The sequence below is a fragment of the Nipponia nippon genome, unplaced genomic scaffold (assembly GCF_047370975.1).
Source record: "Nipponia nippon isolate SJK-2023a ecotype South Korea unplaced genomic scaffold, ASM4737097v1 scaffold_11, whole genome shotgun sequence".
In the NCBI taxonomy this organism is placed as follows: domain Eukaryota; kingdom Metazoa; phylum Chordata; class Aves; order Pelecaniformes; family Threskiornithidae; genus Nipponia; species Nipponia nippon.
This window is the reverse complement of record NW_028262302.1, coordinates 4,551,119-4,567,695: the sequence shown is the minus strand read 5'-3', so window position 1 is coordinate 4,567,695 and position 16,577 is coordinate 4,551,119. Positions and strand designations below refer to the sequence as shown.

Here is a 16,577-nt window from a genome sequence, read left to right as displayed (position 1 = left end):
AAATACGTTCTGTTAATTAATAGGAATTTCCTGATTTACACATACAGAAAATAAAAATATTGCTGATATCAGATTAAGGTGACCTATCAATTCAAGTCATACAGAAAGACCTTTTGGGGCTCCCTAGGGTTTGCAGTATACTTTCCCTATCATTAGAAATAAAAATGTTAGTAAATAGAACAGCAAAATATTCCATACGCTAAGTATGTACATCGGTTTTTCTGAACACAAATGCTGCAACAGGTATCTAACTTGTGCACAGCGCTTACATATCATTCAAGATGTGCCTTTACAGTAGGTACTTTGAACATAAGGTATTTTTAGAACTGAAACTTACTGAACCATCATTATTCAGAGTTCTAATCTTCGCCACATCAACAAGAATCAGAAGCTGGCCGTGAAGATTTTCCCAGGAGGAATCATCATAAAAATAAGTACAATTATCTTAAAGCTTTTCTTTACTTTCATTTGAAGACAATCTGTTAATAATCAGATCTGTTAATAATCAGACAATCTGTTAATAATCAGTCTGTCTAATAATCAAAAGAAATTAAAGCTGGAGATTAAAATAAAGTATACTGGTTGACTGAGATAAAAGTGAAAATGCAAAAATGAAACTGTAACTGAATATCTGGAGTTAATTTTAAAAACTAATTTCCTTATTTACCACCTATTTATTCAACCTGCATTACTGTTAAGACTACTACTTGAATATCACGCACAGAAAGCAAAAAAAATAATTTTCCTTATCTGTTGAATATAATATGCAATAGTCACATAAAATTCACACTAAATATTTAAGCTACCTACAAATACAAATTAACGAGCACCTTCCTACTAATGAAAGAAATCCCAGATCTACCTGTTTTGCATATAGCAGCATGGGAGAAAAACCATATGCTGTGGTCAGTGTATGACTCTCTTCCACACAGAAATTGACTGTAAGAAAGCTTGATTCAAAAGCACCTGATCACTGTAAAAGCCTGGAATTGTTCTCTACCAATAGCACTTTGGCATCAAAATATTTCTTTGTTCTAGATCTCTGTGTATTTCAAAACAAACCCAAGCTGTACACAAATACCTTCACTGTTACTTTACCTACTGTGGAAATGAAATAAGTTATTTTAAGAAGTCGTATTATTAAAAGTTTAAAATGTACAGCACATTTGCTTTGCCCTTTGATGTCACAGTCCTATTTTTCTATTCAAATCTTGTACACTGTAAGTTAATTGCTTTTGGAAACTACTTATTATTCATGTAAAAATTAATGTGCCAATGTGTTTAAATCCTTTTAAATGACCATTCATGCATCTTTCTTCTTTAAGTACCGGTGAAATCTGTCAAAGATATCAATGCAAGATGGTCTTAGAGAAAGTTCTAATAAAGATTTTTTCTGCTAACATAAGATTTTCATTTTCGTCAACTTTACTTAAATTCCATTAATTTTTTAAGCTGCTTTTAATAAATTCACAAGTAAAAAATTTTAGGCTCCATAGTCTGTCATTTGTGTTCCAGCTGACTTTATGAATATTAATAACAGTGTTATCCTGATTAAATAGGCTTCATATAAAATCCCTGTGAATCCTATAGCTCAGACATCTCATTTTTCCAACTCTTTATGAATTTGGATTCAGACATTAAACTGGAAAAAACCTTAAAAAACAGATTCAATGGTACATTCACATACCCTTAAGCAAAAAATTAGATGTTCTAATGATTCAAATAATTAAAATTGATAGGACCACATATTGAGTTTTCAGGCTTTCTGTAAACATGCAACATATTTTAGCTCTAATGAAAACGTCAACACTTCACAGAACAAAGGATTAAGAATCTATTATAAAATAATAATAATGTCTGTCCTTATCCTTACCTTAAACAACAGATGATATGATCTTAACTCTTCCTATATGGAGTGTTGATTTGCAGAAGTATTTCCCAAAGAGAAAGAAATTAGCGGATGCTTAACTACATAAGCATACACATGAAATACATGAACATTCTAGTTTAGCATGGGTGCCCAGTGAGAAACAGCATTAACTTTTAATGAGTTTATGCTTCAGCAAAAACAATCTTTTTCTAAAGAATGTCAAATTGAAGCATACAGGAAATTTTAACATTATCCTGTGAGACTCATGCAGTCACAGTTTCAAACTGCCAGCTTCTTCCAATGCTTATATGTTTGAATTATGTACATCTATGACAGATAAAAATGGAAAACTAAGCTCACTGCACTGCCTTCACTTTTTTTTTTAATATAGTGCTAACTAAAATTACTATTTCCTCATTCATTCAGGGATATATTCTGCAAAGATGGCCATCAAAATATTTCGCCTTCCAGTACCTTGATATATGAATGGATTTTAGGAGAAAAAAAATTTAAACAAAATAATGGCTTATACAAAAGGATGGCATTCCAGTCCCGGTTCTAATTACTCATCAACACAAACATTTAATAGGAATGAAATAAAACCAGGAGGTATATAAAAATAACATAGATCTGCAAGGTAGGAAGCATACAGTGCTTTACTTGTGCAGTTCTGAATAGCTTTTATTACAGCTGTGGCGGCATTTCCACTTTCAGAGGAAAAAACCTCCGGAGTGTCTGCAGAACATATATTACACAAGGGAGAACCCCACAATAACACCAAATTTCAACCATCTGACCAGTGATGTTGACCCAAGTTATTTAGATTTAGCTACAGTCTGCTGTAGCTGCCAGTGTTTTCCCTCCCTGGGCAGGAGATCGGGAAGTCCATCTTCTAAGCTGGAGTTCAGTTACTGACTCCTCCCTACTGACTCCCTGGGAACTGAAAGGCTGTTGGGACCCTTCCACATATGGAGCCCAGACGGCTGCAAACCCCCATTCCTTGGTCTTGCCTTGACAGGTTTTGAAGACAACTACTGAATCATGGCCTTAGCTGCTGCAACAGGAAGCAAACGCTTGCTGGTGTCAACCGAATTCAGCTCTTCTTCACAAAAAGTCCTCAGGTCTTGGGAGAGTTTTTCCACAAGGAGGGCTACCCCGCCTGCTCTGCCTCTGGTGGAACAAGACACCGCTTCCCACCACCCCTTGGATTGGCACCGAGCCAGTCTTTGTCCCCCTTAATGATGCAGTTGACAGTTGCCACTGACAGTGCAGGGATGGAGCTATGTAAGGGAGGGAACACCATATACTCTCTGGATAGGGAAATAAAGAACGAATTTTAGTATTATTTTCATAAGATTAATTCAATTACCAGGATCTCCTAAAATATCCTGAAACGTTTTGCCTCAGGCCAAGCTAAACTAAAAAACTTAATTTAGGAGGATACACTACATAAAAAACAGTTACCTCCTAGAAGCGCTTCCCCAGAGAACAAACAGATCGTTTTCTTAGCCCAGGTGGAAGCCAAGTTTTGATGCAACGATACACTCCTCCACAAAACAGTCACATTTCCTCACTGCCTTAAGAAACTTTACAGCAAATCAGAAATGTAAGACAACGCAAAAGAAATTAAAATTAGCTTTGGGCAGTTATAAAAATACTAGTCAAAGAGTAACTGAAATAGCCCCTTCAAATATTTGTCAAATGTGGAATAACATCCATCTGTTTAGATACTTGAAAGCTGTGAAATGAAACATACTTTGATATTTGATTACAGAGTTACTTATTTCATTGTATTCTATTACTTTTATATACTTTTAAATACAAGTAGTTAATGCAAAATATTCTGTTTCTTTTTAAAAGAATATAAAACATAGGCAAGTGGATTAACCCTGTAAGTGGATGAATGTAGCATGAGCAGTACTTCAAATTTAAAACTCCAGCACTGCTACAAAGACCTCAAGATTTTGGTTTACAGAAGTAACTGCATTATCTGGAAGCTTGATAAAAACCATCTTCTCAGAGGGCAGAGTCACATAATAATCCCTGGCTTTTCTCCCCTCTACTGGTTCTCGGCCCAAAAGGAGATGAGACATTTGCAGTTGGTTCCAACCAACCTGCATAAATCAGAAAAGACATGGAGAACCAGGGCTCAGGTATTTTTACTCTGTTGCTGCAGCAGCTTCTTCACATTCTCATTACAGAATTTGCATCTGATGCTTTTAATCATGGCATACACTAAGTCAGAGTGCTCATTCTATATGTCATGCTTCTGACAAAGGCAAGAAAGAAGGCATAAAAATGCAGTTTCAATGGGTTTACAATAGGTTATACCTATTCCTGAATTAAATTTAATTGGATAAAGGACATGTACATTTCTCTTTATTTTTTCTCCCTAATTTCTGCTGTAAGTTCAGTGTCTCCAAGGCTCAATTTTCTCTTTATGCATACCAGGAAGTGTTTTATGTGCACATTAGATCACCGACAGCCCCATCTCTCTTCTCACCTCTGTTATATTCTCTCCCTCATTAACAACCAAAATAACAATCTTCATTTCCATTTATTAAACAATCTTTAGCCTGCTCTGTCCTCTTCTTTCCCAGTTTTTAGCTGTCCTTTGTCCTCCATTTCTTTTCTTTTTCCTTAGTTTTTTCTTCTCTTTGATAATACATGCCTCTTCCTTCTTCCCCTGCCCACCACCTCTTTGAAACATGAAGAAAACTGCAGAGAATCTTGTCAATGCCAGTGCCTCCTTTTTCCCCAGCTTTTCTCATCTTGGTGTACATTCTGTGAAGTAGCTTTCTTCTGTGACACCTCCATTAACATTATTTTCACTCTAATAATGAAACTATGATATGCTTTGGTCAAGTGTGGAACAGCCAATTCATTTAGCCAACCTTCAGCTTTGTTGTAAACACTTCACTGCTCTTATAAGTGAATTATTATATATCACATAGGCAAACAGATCTCCATTTCTAAACAGTTTGCAACCAGACGGTGGTTTCCATTGCCTTTAAGGATAAGGATAAATACGTATATTTTAAACTAGCTGTTGTCTTATTTGGACCCAAAAGCATATTTAATAGAATATTTTTAGCAGAATTAGCACTATGTCCTCATCGCAGTGAGGGCTACCTCCATATTACACTCTGTTGAGAGGATCACAGCTAGCAGACAAAGGGAAGTGATTAATCCCCTCTATTTGGCACTTATGAGACTACATCTGAAGCACTGTATCTAGTCTGACCCTCTCGGGGATATCCTGAAACAAGTCCAGCAGAGAGCCATCAAGATGATTAGGGCAGCACATGAATTATGAGGAATTTGAAAGAGTTGAGTTGGTTGGTTTTAAGGAGAGAAGGCTAAAGGGTTTTTTTTGGGGGGGGTACAAGGTTAGCTGCCTTATGAGCAAATATAGAGAAGACAGAGACAGATTCTTCTCTTGGAGACAAGTTGTAACACAGAAAACTCTGAGAGTTATGGGTAAGAGATTTTTCACAGTGAGGAAGGTCACTGGACCAAGTTGCTCAGAGAGGTTACAGAATCTCCATTGCTGGAGATGTGCAAAACTCATCTGGATATAGCAACCTGATCTAACTTTGGAGATGGCCCCGTTCTGAGCAGAGGTGTGAACTGGAGGATATTCACAGGTCATATCCTGCCTACCTATTTTGTTATTCAGAGGATTTCAATAAAACAAAACCACCATAACTAGCATTCCTACAATATACTAAATTCTGGGTTGCTTTCTGCTTTACAGGGTAGGACAGTAGAGCAGGGGGAAAAAACCAAACACAACAAAACAGCAGTGAGGCACAACCAAAGACGACCCATGTGGCAGACAGGCAGAACGCTGACACGGAGGAAACGGTGCAACAGCAGCATCAGTGCAGTATTTTGAGCACTGCTTATCTCGAGCACCCCATTTTTTCCAGTTTGCTACATGACTGGATGATGTGGCATCAGGCCTAGTGTCGAATGCTGGTTTGCATACCATCCTTCAGTAAAACAGAACTGGACCACTGATAGATATTTCATCTGCCTTTCCGAAAGCATTTACCTCAAGCCCCACAAAATCCCTCCCCCCTCCAAAACTTAAGAAAAAGGCACTGTGACTAAAGAGCTCCATAGCTAACCATGGAAATGATTCAAGAAACATTTGAGTCTACGGTGCTTATCCATTGTATAGCATATTCAATATTTTGGAATTCCCATATCCCCAAATCATAATTTCTTTTACCACAAACCTAGCCTAGATTTCACCATGAAAGCAAAAGTAAAGTCACAGAACATTATATGCCCATAAAAATGAGAAGCAGGAACTTAGGGCCAGAGTCATAGACCACCAGTATAAGTAACGGCATTAAGCAGAAATTACGTTTTTCCTGCCAAAGGCATTCAAATTTAATTGTTCATCTGCCTTCACAGAAAGAAGGAAGATCGAACAGGGACTTGGCGAAGAAAAGGAGGTAACAAACCACACTGAAGCAGAGAAACTCAGTTTATCCAGTCAACTCACATTTCTCAAAGTACCTTCAAATAGCGCCATTTTTCCTGACAGCAAACACACTAAAAATAAAAAGCATAAAGGCTACAAACAGTGTGGATATTGGAGCCCGACCAAAAACTATCATGAGTGCTGAACGTTTAGAGGCCTGTCAGAAACATGCTAACCTTTCAAGACCCAGTCCTGTGTGTGGGGATTGAGAGGGGCCCATCAGTCTCTCGCAGGGAAATACACTCGCAGTGGTTACCTATCTGTCAGACTCTTTTGAACAGCATGAAAACATAAATGCACCTCCACTGCTGTCATAAACCAACATAATCAGTGCACTGGATCTACCCCAAATTATTTATCCACTCAAATTCAACAGCATACATTTCAGCTGCTGAAGAGAATCATGTCACCTGAAATTTCACAAGCTAAAAAGAGCAGAGAAATAAAACAACACCGACTCCAGATCAGCCAGTTTTGTTCTTTTTAAGAGAATTAACTAAGCTGTCATTTTCTTAGATGACTACCTGAAGAGAAAGCTATCCTTTAACTAAAAGCCTAATTGCTCCCTAAACTATGCTTGCACAGCACTAAGAGCATTGGAACATATAGTGTTGCTCAGGTGTGAACACAAACATACTTTTTGGCTTAATAAACATACAGTCTCTCCCCTCAACTTCTGATTTTTTTGAAATCTAGCAACTAGATCCAGTAGGTAGTGCCTTCACTGACTACAAGTAGTAATTTCATCCTTGTAAGTGAGAAGTGGAGGGACTTACAGAGGAACAGCACACTTCAGGACACGTGTCCAAAGAAGAGCAACGAAGTTGGTGAAGAGTCTGGAGCACAAGTCTTACGAGGAGCGGCTGAGGGAGCTGGGGTTGTTTAGCCTGGAGAAAAGGAGGCTGAAGGGAGATCTTATCGCTCTCTACAACTACCTGAAAGGAGGCTGGAGCGAGGTGAGGGTCGGTCTCTTCTCCCAAGTAACAAGCGATAGGACAAGAGGAAACGGCCTCAAGCTGCACCAGGGGAGATTTAGGTTGGATATTAGGAAAAATTTCTTCACTGAAAGGGTTGTCAGGCACTGGAACAGGCTGCCCAGGGAAGTGGTGGAGTCCCCATCCCTGGAGGTATTTAAAAGATGTGTAGATGTGGCACTTAGGGACATGGTTTAGTGGTGGACTTGCCAGTGTTAGGTAAACAGTTGAACTCTATGATCTTAAACGCTTTTTTACAACCTAAATGATTCTATGATTCTACGTTTGTTGCACTCTAACAACATTTCAGAGCGTTTTATGCATCTATGCGTTGGCTGTGTGCTTTACAACGTGCTTAACATGTATGATATATAACATGCCCTACCATGTGCTGTTGCTTATTTAGGTATGATTATTGGGCTAGTGTTTTTAGAAATCTAATCCAGATGCTTCCCTCAAATTTATTGCAATATCAAAGAAACCTGAAGGCCAGTACAATTTAAAATAGCAAGCTACACATTCAGAAATGGTCTTGGACCATCAGAGAAGAATCAGATATTCTGAGGTGGGCCAGAACTCAATGAGAACCAGAGACAAGTCAGTGAAATTAAGTCTGTTGAGAACGTCCAGAAAAAATTGAAGAGGCTAAACCTGCAAACGTTCAGCACCATGGAGTTGTTGCACTGCTTCCTTTTATTGCACCAACAAGGGAAAGTCGCCATTGACTCCAAAACAGTGCCAGGCAGTTGGCAGTTGGGATGCAAAACTATTAAAAAAAAAAAAAGGGAAAAAAGAGGCATTAGCTAAAGTTAAAGAAGTTTAGAACATCAGTCACATTATCACAGGTATTTCTGACAGTGGATCAATCTCCCTGGCAAATTTTAAGAAAGCAATGCAAAACAGGACCACATACCAGCTTCCCAATCAAACTGCTGCAATATTTTTGTTTACATCATGGAAAACAATGTATTTATCCTTTAACCGTAGTTTGGAAAACATCCAAAACCTTCTCTCAGCTGAAACTTACAAAAAAAAAGTCACCTTCACCTAGTAGGAAGGAAATGTCTACTGTGAAAAAAAAAAAAATCTCCATCTAAAATGTTAAAGTTACAAACAATGGAAAACTCAAAGAAAAAACTCTTCCAAAGAGAGGTGCAGGACAACTCTAAGCACAGGCAGAACTGTCAGATTGCCCATAACGAAAGCTCTGTCATTTCTGTTCTTGTTCAATGAACGAAATAGTTCAGCTTTTTGTTGAAATATGTGTTTGAATAAATAGATCATTCTCATTCCTCAATCTTGTCATCATTTATAATGATATACAACACAAGGAATAAAGAAGCTGGACAGACTTACTTTTGAAAAAAAACCATTTCTTTACTGGGTTTTGAAGAAAGGTCATTTCAAACCCTTAGTAAGCACATTATTCAGTCAAAAACACAAAAGTAATTTACAGTGAAGAAGTCTTAAAGAATTCCTCTGAGAACATAAACTACAAAGAGGTTCATGTAAGTTGAGGGTTACACAACTGACAGAAAAAGTTCTTATTAGGGATTCTGAGCCTTAAAATCCGATTCTTCCCACACAAATGGGAAAAAAAAAAATCCTGGAAAAATTCAAGACCTAGGATTATCTAGCCAGTTTCAGCAAGATTATTCTCTTCAGTTTTTTGCAGAAAGAAACACATGGCTGTTCTCTTCTTTCTTGCAACCTCATAATAAATTCAGATATCTTGCATTCATTATTCCTTGATTCATCAATCTACATTAATGTTTTCATTGCCAAAACACTTGACACCAGAGGTGAAAAGAAGAAATTATGTCAGGTTGTGGAGAGCTGAGACAGCAGCTGAATCTTGGCCCCACACCAGTTATTCCTGGGTGGAGCAAAGGAGATCTAAATCTACTTACTAGACGAAGGAGGAAAAAGCCTTCCTCAGCACTTCTGAAACCCAGGCTTATTTTGATGCCTGCTCTCTCTTGCACATAATCGTGCTGAACAGTTTGAGGCTTGCATGTCAGATGTTCTGGGCATTACAAGTTGCACTGCTTGGCATCACTAAAAAAATAAAAATTAAAAAAAAATCGACTTTATAGCTACAGAAGCATAGATAAAACACAAGATTAAAAAAAGGGAAAATCTGGCCAACAGTTCAGATACCCAGAACAACTCTGAATACATTCTGAAACATTGTGAAGCAGCAAGACTTGTAGACTCGAGTTTTACCTCCCCTTTCATGTTGAAGGAGCACCTGACAAAGTTAGGTGTGTGCACTAGGATGGCTTCTGCGCCTAATCATAGCACTAGAAAAACTCCTAAATAGCTTCCTATTTCACAGTCAAACTGGGAGGAAAGAAGGGAGAAAGTCTTCTGGAATATTTCTTAAAACACATTATGAATGAAGGCAACTTTGTTTTAATGTTGTGCTTTCATGATGCCTTGCTGTCAAAGGCAAATCTTAATATGTTCAGACTTTAATGTAAAAAAAAAAAAAAAAAAGCCATAATTTTTCTGATAAAGTTATGCCACTTTGACACTGCTTTAAAAGCAGTCTTCAATATTCTTCTTCTAATTTCTTCAAGACTTCAAAGCCACAACAACTAATCAATTATTGTTGTTTGTAAAAACTTATGCCAGTAAGTCACAGCCCTCTTGTGTTTTCTTCTTATCTAAAGGAAATATTTCACTGTACTCAGCTCTTCAGCTGGATTGTGCATCTGCTGAGCAAACTGGTTTGGGCAAAGAGGTATGATGGAAAGGTTGCAGTTTTTGCCATAACTTAGCTTACTACAATATGTTGTTCCTGCCTGAAAGGAGTTAAGTGAGTTTATTTTACTCATCACACTGAACTTCACTGAGGTGCAAGATTATTTTGTTTTTATCAAAGCTACTCACTAAAAACAGTTAAACCTAAGAAAAATGTAGTTTAGTACTTAAAAGGTTTTCCACATTGCTTTCAGGACAGGTTGAAAAAACACACCTACTCTCAGACATCCATTAATAGACACCTCCCTAAAAACCTGTTTCTCAAGACATTTGAGAAGTCCAGAGACCCTACAACTAACAAACTCATGCTCCAATCACCATTTTTTTTTAATCAGTGAGTTACAGTTTTGTTTCAAAACATTTTGGACAACATTAGATAATTTTTATGAACTTCTTTATAACTGGGGTTTAACATTAGTCTGAATGAATTTCTATAGCAACTGGAACAAAATTTTGCTTTTATTTACAGTATCACATTCCTGTATTAGTAAACAGTGACACTTTTACATAGAATTGTATTACACAGGATTACAGATTAAAAAGGAAAGAAAAGGTCCGTCACTGGGTTATTTGTATTACAAGTGGGATTTTTAAGAGCTGCAGATGTACAGACAATTCTTAATTTCCCTGATCTCTCTAACAGACTGAATGGCCGTATTCTTGGAAAGAAAGTGTAATATGCAACACTATATGGGTTCTCAATAAAGTATCTGGTTTGGGTTTTGTTTTTGGTTTTTGGTAACTTTTAAGATGAATTTGGAAGTGTACATTACACCAAGTTGAAAATGAGCTACCGGGCAGATACAACTGGAGGGGAACCTCAGTATGATGGCAGCATATGCTATTTTTAGTAAGTTTTCTCTCATAAGTGCAAGACAGTGAATGTTTGCCAAAAGAATTTTACATCCAGGAGGGTTTTTGAAATATGAAAGATACTTTTAAACTATGAAGAGAATTATAATTTTTGCCTAATATTTAGTAACCTTCAGATACTGTAATTCCACTTCAGATCCTGGAAAAACATTCTGGAGACAAATATTAGTCTACGACTGGATAGTGAAGAGGAGGAACAAAATTACATTTCAAGGGGAAACTGTTTTAATTAGAGTTACCTTGTACACCTGCACAGCAGTCACCTTCAGTACAGTGTGAGAAAAAGTGTTACACCCCACAACTGTGTTTATTCTTTCTGCCATCAAATTCTGAGTCCATAAAGCAAGAAGCTGAAGTTTGCTCCCAGGCATATTTATATCACCCTACAGTTATGCTACTGTAGCGCAGAAAACTAACTTAAACACCCTTAACTGGCTGACTATACATCCCAGGATAACAGACTCTCTTGGTACATCCCATTGCACCCTAATCCGTAATGTTTATGACAAAGGAATCCTTTGTTGGTGCTCCGTTCTTTTATACTGTCAGGGTGCCATGAACGAATTAGTGCACAGGGTCCACTAGCGCCCTTTCACAGTTGTATTGCATCAGAAACAGCCTCATTATGATCCTGAAAGAAATCAGAAGGTGAGTCTGTTCTCACAGGGAGCTGCATTTCCCCATCTGTCCTTCTGCAGTCATATTGATCTTTGACATTTGGAAAGAAAGCCTGATCACATGAGAGGCAGACCTCAGCCATCTAATCACCAGCCCAGCAAATAAAAGCTGCTGAGCTACTGCCAGTGCGGAAGCTTACCAAGCCCTATACTAGAACTTCATACTTGTTAAACCACTTGGTACGCAAAACCCTTTACCTTGTAGCCTACCTGACAAACCAAAGATCAGATCCTGACCCTGCTGCAGTGGCCCTTCCTTTGCTGAAGCGGAACAAGTTACTAGCTTACAAACAAACTACAACTTCTGAAGAAAACAAAAGACCGTTTGTAATCCCAGCACTTACCTAGAAGAGCTGTTCAGTGAGACCAGATCAGCACCCTAGGGCTGCTGGGTCACTACTCATTGCCACTACTCTCTGACCTGATGTAACTCGGGTAACAGTGGCAAATTACTGACCCCAGTGACACTGGTACTTTGACAGGAGCCCAGAAAACCTGGAATCTGTAACAAGCAACAGATACAGAAATCACTGTTTCTGTATAATAACGGCAGCTGATCAAGACATGTTTTGGAAGCCAACATTTCTGAAAAATGTCCAGCTTGATTACCTGTCCGGTCTAGTAACATTTTTTGTGAAGGGGATGCCATGTTGAGAAGTCTATTTCTTATCACCCTAGGACTCAAAAGCTCCAACACACTACATATGGAAAAACCTATCACTGAATGTTACAGCTTATTTATTAAATATTTGTGGTAAGATGAGTGGCAGTCATTTCAGTTAGCTACCCACATGTTTCAAATTTCTGCTTGCAATTTGGTTACTTAGAGGTTGTCCCCTTCTTTAGTTCCGAATGGCAGAGTCGGTCAGCTGAGATACCTGAGACTGAGCCAACTCCTTATAGGATAAAACCATCAACAGCATACATTCTCTGAGAGGACCTAGAATTCATTTTATTGTTGTGCCACATCTGAAAAACAGTTACATTTCCTTCTCTTCAAGGCATACCAGAGACCTGATCCTGGATAAAATAAGCCTTCCTGACAGAAGATACTCCTGATAAGAAGCAATTTATTACAGAAACATTCTTAAATCACGGGTTCCATCATCTACATAGCATTTGGATCCCATCAACTACATCTCCAGCACACACAAGTCTGTCTGAACAGGGCCAATCTAATTTCTCAATGTTATTACAGCAACAGTTCCATTCTCACCCACAGACCTCAAGCAAGTTTTGACCTCTCTTCTTAAAGACATGTTAATTTGGCTACAGGTAATATACAGGAGGACGCTGAGAGCTTTAATACCTATTCACTGCTTTGAAAACCAAAAATACTCAAAGCTCTAACATTATAATGCAAGTAAAGAATGCATAGTAGGAAAGATGGTGCTTATTGGTTTCATTTTATTCACTTGCTATTTTCCACAGTAGTAATGTGTTTTACAAGTGAAGGGGTTTCCATCTACTGACCTTGGCATTCATCAGGACCATATTGTGATTTATATTGAGAATTCCAAGCCTTTATCTGATCTTATAAATAAATGTAAAATACATAAAACAATTATCCTAGTGTAAAATTGAATTTTATCTCTCTGTAACCAGCTTTTGTCTATGCTACATATTTCTATGTTTGAATACAATTCAAAATTAATAATAGGTATAATTTATTTTCTGACTTTTCATTATCTTGACATCTTAACAATCTTTTTTCTTTATATACTCAGGCTTTAATTTTATCTAGGGCTTCAACCCCACAGTTCCTTTTTAGACACGTACAATGTGTCTTTCAGAATATCTGTTCAAGGAGCAAGCCTGCTAAAAGAACATATTAGCCATTCAGCAGACCAAAAAACAGTATAAAGAAATAACAGGATTTTATAACAAAGAAAACCACCAGATTAGGAGAGAAAATGTAGCACTGTGTATAAATGACAGGAAAACACGTTAGATGAAATCACAAGTTACAGCGAAAAATTAGAAGTAGAAAGTAGAGTTCTGAAGTTGGTGGTTCTGGAAAGTTATTAACACACAGCTTAGATTTTATTTTTTAATAGCTGTAAGAGATAACCAAGGAAGTCTTTTTCCTATTAAAGGGCAGTCACAACTTTATACTGAATGCCATAGCATCAGCAGTTTAATATAGAGATTAGTCTAACCTGGACATAAGCCTTTCAGTGGTTCATGAAAAATCACTTTACCGAGCAATTTTTTGGGCTTAAATATAAATTACACAAATGCACCAACCTAACAGTTTACTTTCTTTTCTTAGCGCCATTAATTAACATCACTTCAGCTAACCATCCCCAATGTTTTACTACCTCAGACATATGTATGTTGACTGCAAAGAAAGTCAACTGTGTCTCTGGGCAAGTTCTCACTACCACACAGGCTCAAGTTTACCTTGTATGCAAGTGCTATGGTTTACACAGAAGCTTTCTTTTAAGGAAAGCAAAATGCTCAGAATTAGAGAAGGTCAGGGAGGGAACAAAAAAAAAAAAAAAAAAAAAAAGCCCAATTCAGCCATGCCGTATGTACACAAACATAGACGGTAAAGCATGAAAAAAATCCCAAAGAGATTTTGATGAATAAATGAGAAGAATGGCACAGCTATATGGGCTGATAGCAAAATTGCAACTTTCCATACAGGGCAAGCAGAAGTCCATGACCATGGCCACTCTGCACAAAGCCAGACTGGTCACACCAGTGCCTTGTGAGCACCAGCAGTGGGATTCCTTCACGTCTGCAGCAAACGAAGCTGCTCACTGGGCCTTTGTGATTAGAGGAGGAATGTCATAACCATGGTGGTCTAGACTGCTATGAGTAAAAACAACACATCCCAAAATGAGTGGCCCTTGGTCTGAAGTGGCTGTGGTCAGGATGAGGCATGTTTAGGAAGCAGTCCCTCGAATACCTTGTGATAAACGCATGTGGAGAAAATAACACGAAAGAACACTGTAGTTAACTGAATAAAAGGTTAAAGAAAATAAACAATATTTTTGCAGCTTAGCATTTATTTGTGAACTGCTGGTGCAACTCTATGCTTGACAGAAAAGCTATGAAGCTTTTGGTAGCTTGACAAGACAATCTACAAGCTTGAATGAAATGTTCAGCTTAAGGAATTAGAATAAATCTGATGACTGATGTGCTACTGAACGTGACAGACTGTCATCTGTTTTAAACAGGATCTCAGTAGGATGTACTGAAAGCAATTTTTTTCCATTACCTTAAACATACTAAGACTTTTTCCAATGAATTCTGGCTAATCTATTAAGACAAAAGATCTTCTCAAACTCTTGCCATTTCAATAAAATAATGAAATAGCCATTCGACTTACTTGCATAATTAATTCATGCTGACACTGTACTTCTGTGATTAATTTACATCCAGTCCACAAAAGCATACAACAAAACCGATTACTCTTACTTCCCAAATTAACTATAAAATTATAAGATATGAGCAAATAAGTGATTAAAGCAGCTTATCGAAACCCTACTCATATATAGTTTCATATATAGAAATATCAAAGTGTTTATCTGTTATCAAAGCAATTAAATACATTCTTAATTGAGTCAGGAAAACATTCTAGTAGTATCTTTTTCGTATTATCAGCAGATTTTATTAAAAAATTGGTACAGGGGTTCTGCAATAGCTTTTTAAAATCAAGAAAAACTGATCAACAAAAGTCCTACGATGAAACGGTACTGCAACAGATAGCTAGGGGTAGATTAAAAAACACAATCTCTAGTTTTAATCTGGCCAGATCCTAGAAAACAGTTTAAAATCCTAATACATGCACGTGTTTACTTATTTTAAATATATGCATAGACACACTTATATAAACAATGTAAAATAGGATAAAAATCTTCGGAAGGCAATTTATGCCATACAAGCATCAAAAACTTTGGCAAGATCTAGGCTCAAATAGGAACATCCTTCCTGCATCAGATTGTAAATAGCTCCTGTAGGAATTACTGTGGTGCTTTACCATCTCCTTATCCCAGAGATAATGACTGAAATCTGTCCTGCAAACAAAATATAAGGAAAAAGGGATTTTTGGTACATCCACCTGGAATCTGTGCCTTAGATATAGGGAACAGGCAAAACCGCTCATTGTTGGATAAAGAGCATTAACATTAGTTTGAACCACACTGCACTACAACACTGAAAAGGGAAGCCAACACAACTCTCCAGTTTGTACAGTTCAGTTCTAAAGGGGAATAAGAATCAAACCACCACCAAAGTCATCCAACTTTCAGAAAAGGCTACATGTCACAGATGTACACCATTTAAGATATTTTCGCTATCAGGTGAATTCCCCTCTTAGTTGGTTGATTTATGTTCAACTAAAATTTCATATCACACATATTTCTAAGAACAGAACAGTCCATATCATTCAGCTCATAAATGTCAGTACTAGACCAATTTATCTTGCTAGTTTCCCTTACTGCTATACAAGAGTACCACAATTAGGGGTAATTAGCCCAGCAGGAAACTTGTTTCCAGGCATGGGCCAGATTGCAAGCATATACCACATGTATTTTACTGCTAGAACAGAGAATTAGCATTTTGAAAGATGCTTTGCATTAGAGCTAGTGAGCTTATGTGTCTGAATGAACGTTAAACTCAGAATATTAAAGCTTTGCCCAGTCCTGCTGCTAAGGCGCAAATTTAAGCCATAAAAAATTCAAGTACCTCAGTGAAAATAGTTTTGCATGTAAGACTGCAGTTACCTAGGTGTCCCATCTCCTCCCCATTTGCACTCAGAAACCACTCAGACGACCAACAGACCTTTTTCAATCGGTTGCTGTGTTATAGCTGATCAATACAGAGGATTGCAAGCCTCTGCACAACCTGAGGATTTGTTCTGTGTTTTGCAGGAGTTCTTTAAAGGACTCAGTTCCCATAATCTCCCTCCCAAC

At 37.6% G+C, this 16,577-nt stretch overlaps 1 protein-coding gene across 1 annotated transcript in view; it reads right to left on the bottom strand.

Moving 5' to 3' along the window:
- MIPOL1 (mirror-image polydactyly 1) overlaps window positions 1–16,577 on the bottom strand; it is a 199,097-nt gene that overhangs the window by 165,124 nt on the left and 17,396 nt on the right. The window contains exons 3-6 of the mRNA XM_087747228.1: window positions 9,250–9,397; window positions 7,142–8,105; window positions 1,874–1,906; window positions 338–495 (exon numbers count right to left, since the gene is read on the bottom strand). The gene's annotated coding sequence lies outside the window, so the exon portion shown is untranslated. The remainder of the gene's footprint in view (window positions 1–337; window positions 496–1,873; window positions 1,907–7,141; window positions 8,106–9,249; window positions 9,398–16,577) is intronic.